Source organism: Vidua chalybeata, chromosome 1, assembly GCF_026979565.1.
Source record: "Vidua chalybeata isolate OUT-0048 chromosome 1, bVidCha1 merged haplotype, whole genome shotgun sequence".
Lineage (NCBI taxonomy): Eukaryota > Metazoa > Chordata > Aves > Passeriformes > Viduidae > Vidua > Vidua chalybeata.
Genome location: NC_071530.1, coordinates 99,000,029 through 99,006,530, shown reverse-complemented (window position 1 = coordinate 99,006,530; position 6,502 = coordinate 99,000,029).

The window sequence follows — 6,502 nt, the reverse complement described above, 5'->3', positions numbered from 1 at the left end:
CAGTTGGTTGAAAGAACACACTATTATTATTTCTTTTAAGTTTAGATTTCCCAGTGTCTGTCCAAGAATATGCCATTCAATCTATAACTGGTGAGCACTGACATCTATTGCTATAAAACTTTTTTTTTTCCCCTGCAAGCTCTCTTTTCTTACTTATTTACATTTATTTATGGATTTAAGCTATGTGATTGACTATTTTCTCCCTACATGATTACAGAAGTAATACCCCATTTTGTGTAACCCTTGTTTGTTAGAGTCTTAAACAACATTCTGAAATTTACAATTTTGACATTGCAAGGAACAAAATTCTAGAAGTTAGAGTGCCTTAAACACTGCAAATGTATATATATCTAAAATCACTGGTTTTACTTAAGCTGCTCTGAATTTTCTTTTTTTTTTTTTTTTTTTTTTCTCTTTACTAAAACTTATCACCTTTTCCAGTTTCTCTCATTTTGGGCTGAATATCTGAAACTACCTGTTATCATGCCTCTACTGTAGGTCACTCAAGATCGCTCTCCCAGGAGTTAATTGGAAAAAGACAGCTCAGGCTGGCAGGAATAGCCTCATGATATTTGCACGCAGGACTATTCATCACTAAGTTATCATGACTGATGCTACTCTATATATATCACTGAACAGAAAAGAGCAAGAAATCTGGAAGACGTGCAGTATTTTTCTTTACAGGACTCTAACAGAGAAATGAGGAAAAAAGAAAAAGAGGTTTTGTTAGATGAAAATAAAAAGGTAAATTGAGATTAAGGAAGGAGAAAATCATATGTTTAATACTGAAAGAATAAATATAATTTCAATCAAGAGTTTTGCTACATTTATATGCAAAAATAAATGTAAACCCGTTTGGAAACAGACTTGTATGATTTTTTAATAATATTTTTCTTCTTCACTACTTTTTATTTTCTATCATACCAAGACAGTAGCAGTAAATTGCTGGGCGTATTTTCTCAGTTCTTTTGTTATCTGTTTTAAAGCATTACTTTTTACATACGAGCTTTATGAAATACATATTTTTGAAGTAAATATCATTCATATACAGAAAGTAGAATGACTTAAAATATTAGATTCACTCACAGCAGAATCATGCTTCATTTAAATCAGTAATGCATCTGTTTCCCCTAATTAGGGAAAGGTCAGTGTAGAATAAAAATAATAATGATCGTGAAAATATTTCAGATAAATATTACATGCTGTATGTGAAGAATTCAAAGTATTTTTGAAGCTCAGTAGCATTTAGCCAACTATTAAAACCCTGTTGATACAGGAAGCTAAGAATCAGGGCACAGACAATTTAAATGACTTACCAAGGTTACACAACAATTCAATTCCAGTAACAAAAATAAGATTCCAAAATTATAGTCTCTTTTGTACCTAGCTATACTTCATTCCTGCCAAGCATCTGTCTTACAGACAAGTACCCTTGTTCTCAATTGTGAAGTGAAATGAAAGGAAATGAAGTCACCTTGTGTGATTTTATTAGGTGACCTGTCTTAATGAAATATTGAATCCTCTAAAGATGGTGCATAGAATTTATCTTTCTGGTCCTAAATATGTTAATAACATTCTTTTACTCTTTTTTCTGTAGAAATTTTGGAAATAACAGAAATGTGGCAGCATCAGCAGAGGTACATACTTAAAAGACCATCTTTTACAACTGGGTAGATTTAAGACTAAAAGAAACCAGATGTGATAGCAAAGGACTGACTGAATTAACAGCTTAAATACAAAGTAAATGACATATCAGACAGAAATGTGGAGGAAATACCTTCTATCTAAATATACACATGCAGTCACAGCTGTTTCCGAGGTAACATAATGTGTCTTTCTGAACAGTAATTCCCCAAAGCAGGCGTAACTTTCAAGGCATGAGTAGTGCACAAAGACATTCAGAACCATAACTTTTCTAACACCAGCAGTTGGTTATTTTAGGTGATTTTTTCTTGACATAGGCTTTTTTTAATTTTTACTAGCAAAAGTTTGCCAGGAAAATAACTTCAGTCTTTTGACAAACTCTATATATGCTTTCTGAAGGGTGGTCTGTGGTTCTGTATGTTAGTAAAAACGAGAACAAAAATAAGTTGGTAAAAAAACAACAGGAGCAAGAGAAAGTATGGGCTTAAAGTTTCACTGCCTAACAGAACACCTGTCTATAAATCTTCTGTGCATCTTTTACCTTTGCAAAACTGGATACTAGCCAGCAGTGCACAATCCAACATAGGCAGGGAATCCAATTTTTTTACTGCCTGATGCCTCTGTAATTTCTTACAGCTTTTCAGTTTGCATGTAAAATGCTACTATTCTGATCATACCCACACTTCTTTGCACACAAGATAGTGATTACCTAAGGCAGTGTGGAACCAGACCAAGAAAGACAGGGAAGAGGATTCTTTCTTTATAATTAACATTTAAGTTAGAAAATACAGAATAAGAAGTAACACATGCATTTTCATGAGTACTCACTTTTTTTCCCTACTGTTTGCAATAGCATTAAGCATTTTTTAATTATTAATTCAGACAGGTGTTAAAATATTCAAACTGTATTCAATTTTCCAATGGATTACCAATGCATTCAAATCCACTTAAAATTACATTTTTGTGGTATACCTGTATAAAATGCTACTTACTCATCTCTGCAGAAGTCCTATTTAAAACCTATACGCATATTTAGAAAACTAAACTCTTTCTGTATTATTTTGAGGTGCTGTAATGTACCTCTCAGTACTTTGTTCAGAGTGCTAGGGGACTAAAATATCTAATAATGCATGGAATGATTATACAACACCTAATTAAAAGATCTGATAATATTTTACGCTCTTTGAGTACATCTTGCTGCACCCTAATCAATTGTCATGTACTCAAAGCGAGGTTTACAGTGAAGGACTGCAGGTTTGCAACTTCAACAGGGTTTGGATGCTTGTTATTGCATATGATCCTACAAAATCTTTTACAAGATGTGATCGACTGTGTGTTTCTCATTCGTACTTAGATTTTTTTTATTCACAGATTGAAAGTAGAGGTCTACAGCAAAGAAGGATGCAACTGGCTGCTTTTCAGGAGTATAATGGAGAGTAATCATCCATCATTTGTGTTCTCCTTCCCCCTCACACAGTCTTACTCATATGTGCTAATAACTGCAGTTTGGATGAAACTGCAGCAAATATAAAATATCCATGTTCTGCTGTAATTTTGAGAAATGACAACATATGTATGTGAATGATTTCTAATACTACATCAGCATTTTAGATAAGAAGATGATCAATCTTACAGATGTCATTCAAGGAAACCTTGACAATCTGGAGAGGTATGTTAAGACATAGATAAGATAATATTCCACAAATATGTTAAAAATGGCTATAGTTCAAACAAAAGGCCCTGTAATCAAAAGTGAAAAATTGATTTAGAAGAAACTTAGCAAGTAGAGGATATGCTGAAAGGTTCTCAAAAAACTTCCTGAGGCTTGAGATGGGAATTGTATTTCCAGGACACAAGGCACATGATATGTCCTAGTCTTTACTACCCAGCTGAAAGTCGAGAATGGAAAGTGCTTTCACATCTCTAGCCATATATGTTCTTCCTGCCTTTGATCCCACTCATACTTTGTTTTCCTCAAAACAAACTACCCATTGCTGTATAAACATACTTCACTTCAGAGACTTGATATTCTTTGGTAATGATAAGTTTACTCATCAGAGAACCAAGAACCATTATGAGTTCATGCATATCCCTCAGCTGCCACATCTGACCAGGCAGTAATGCTTACTTGTTGGCACAGCTTGGTTACAAACTGCACAAAAACCAGGCTATTGCATTTTGAGAGATGATTTTAATCTCTTAGTTGACATGATTAGTTGAGAGGAAATTGGTTTTGCAACTTTCATTTCTATGGAACTGCAGTAAAATCATTAAGATTGGTGTGAATGAAGAATTAATAGGATTTTTCTGCTATAGAAGCAATGGAAGAAAAAGCAGAACACTAAGATAGCATGTAGCATTGATTTTCAAAACATCCAATTCAATAAACAAAAAACTAAGTAAATTCTGAAGGACTGTAGAGGTTGAACAAAATGGAAAGATTAATCTCTGAAGCATCCAACAGACACAGGAAAAATGGGCAAGTAAATCACTCACCTAAGAAAAACTGGGGAGTTGATGAGTTGATATTCTTTGGAACCTGCATAATCCTGGGGCCAACTACTATTGTACATGAACCTTGGTCATTGCACACTGAAGAGGATGCTAAGCTACAAAAGTCTTGGTGTCTGTATGTGAGCATGGGTGTCAATGTCAGCTAATGTAGTTGGGTTCCTTTATTTATTTATTTATTTATTTTCACTTTGTTTCATTTTTAATAAAATCATTCATTTCTACAGGGCCTGCACCAAATCTTGCTACAATTTTTCTATTAAGTTATGACATTACATCTTACCTTCTCCATTTTTGTTTCGTTTCTGTTTCATCACATATTTTCTTTCTGCATGAGCTGAAAACAAAACAAGACAAAATAAACAAAATTCCCCCCTCCAAGAAAGCCAAATAACTAATCAGGATGCAGACCCTAAAATTTGTTTCACAGATAGTGCTTTACAGCCACAGAGGTTTAGAAGAAAGATTTTCAGAAGCTGAAGTACAGCCAGACAATGAACAAGTTTCAAAAATTACTCCTTTAACAGAAATTAAACAAATATGTTCTTTCAAGAGTATACAATTTACTCTGGCTTTTTGTGCTTCATAGACCTTGAACTCTTAAAAGTCCTGTGGAATTCAGTAAAGGTTCAGTGGTTAGTTTGACTTGGCTGTTACATGATTTCTCTATCAATGTAATTCGCAAAAAATTAAAACTGTATCAAAGGCACAGATTCAAGTAGTATTTACTTATTGGTTTTAAAACCAGAAAAGGATGAGGAATTAAATACATTACAATGGTTTTCACAGTTTGAAATGCAGTTGTCCTCTGCATTGCTAGCCAGCTTGGAAGGCCAGTGCAAAGGGGCAACAAAGGACACTCTTCCAATCAGCTTTTAGGGACATCTTGTTTCCAAAGGCAGATGCACAGATAATCTAAATTCTATAGTAAGAATAATCGTATCAGGTCATGGAGGATGCACTTCAAAAACGGGCTGTCTGATCCTCTTATGTTGGAAGGAGTAGACAAAACAGCTCCATATAGGTTCCAGGAATACAAAGCGAGAGTAAGTAAAATGAAATACCTCAATTAAATGCCTATTTTTTTAAAAAAGCCAAGAAACAACTGCAATTTCTACCAAGTTGGGTAGTTAAAGCTCTACAAGCTATAAGTGAAACCTGTACGTGAATGTCTCACATTTAATTAGCAAGTGACAGATTAGAATGTTAGCAACCAGGTGCCTATGTGTCTAGATAATTTCAAAGTAGTTAGAGCCTCCTGAATATTAGTTCAGTTTAGCTGTCTATCATTGCAGAGTTAGCATGCTTCCATACTGGCTATTAGTTTAAACACAGCTAGTCTTCGATTACTCAATTAAAAATAGGGAAGGAGAAAAGGAAAGAGACAAAGGTAGGAAGAAAGCATGAAAGGGTTAAGAGATAATTCCAGGTTTTTATTTTAACAACTAGGAAATTTACAACGGAGGAGGGCAGAGAGGGAGTCAAGTGCTGTTGTTTTCAGTTTCATCTTTTGCTTAGACATATCAGTGATTCAGTTCTGAGTGATGCCTGTTGCTTGATCCAGTCATACTAACTCCATTCCCACTGCCTTGGAAGATGCCATTGATGACCAGACGTACAGACCAAGCCAGGTTTAAGTCTGATATACTGCAGCTGTTTTATTCCATGTAAAATAAAAAAAGCAGGTGAAAACTAGAGAGAACATGTAAGCCTGAAATTTGTAGCCAAAGAAACAACTGCAGCAACATTCCCCAGCTGAGCTTATTACTGCTGCACAACAGTGATAATTACCAAACTTTTATATTTTTACAAAACTGGGACCTGATAAAGATCCAGCTGCACCTTTATCTAAGTACAATATGCAACCATTTTCTATAAAAATGGACATTTGGTGGAAGCATATTTTAGTTGTTAAAATGCAGGATTAAGTTAGAGGAATTTTAAATTATTTATTCATAATACATAAAAGTTCTGTCTTTCAGGAAAATCAATCTGACTCATTCCCATTTTCACTGAACACATCACTGATCATTTAGTGATTTTTGACCATGAGGGCTACAGAACGATTTTTTTTTGGCACTATGTCTTGACAGGAAACAAGCAGATTATCAAAGTTTTCGATCATAATGGCTAATGTACATAAAAAATGACTATGCAGGCTATAATGCTGGAAACACTGGCACCAAGAAGTCTGTCAGTGGTGTGGAGCTGCACAGGTAGAATAAGACAGACATTGATTCATATGAGCTAGGTGGAACATTTCAATTATTTATCTACAAACAACCGCAGCAGCAGCAAACCCCTGACATAGCATAAGATGGTTAACTTTGAACTTGAAATAGATCTT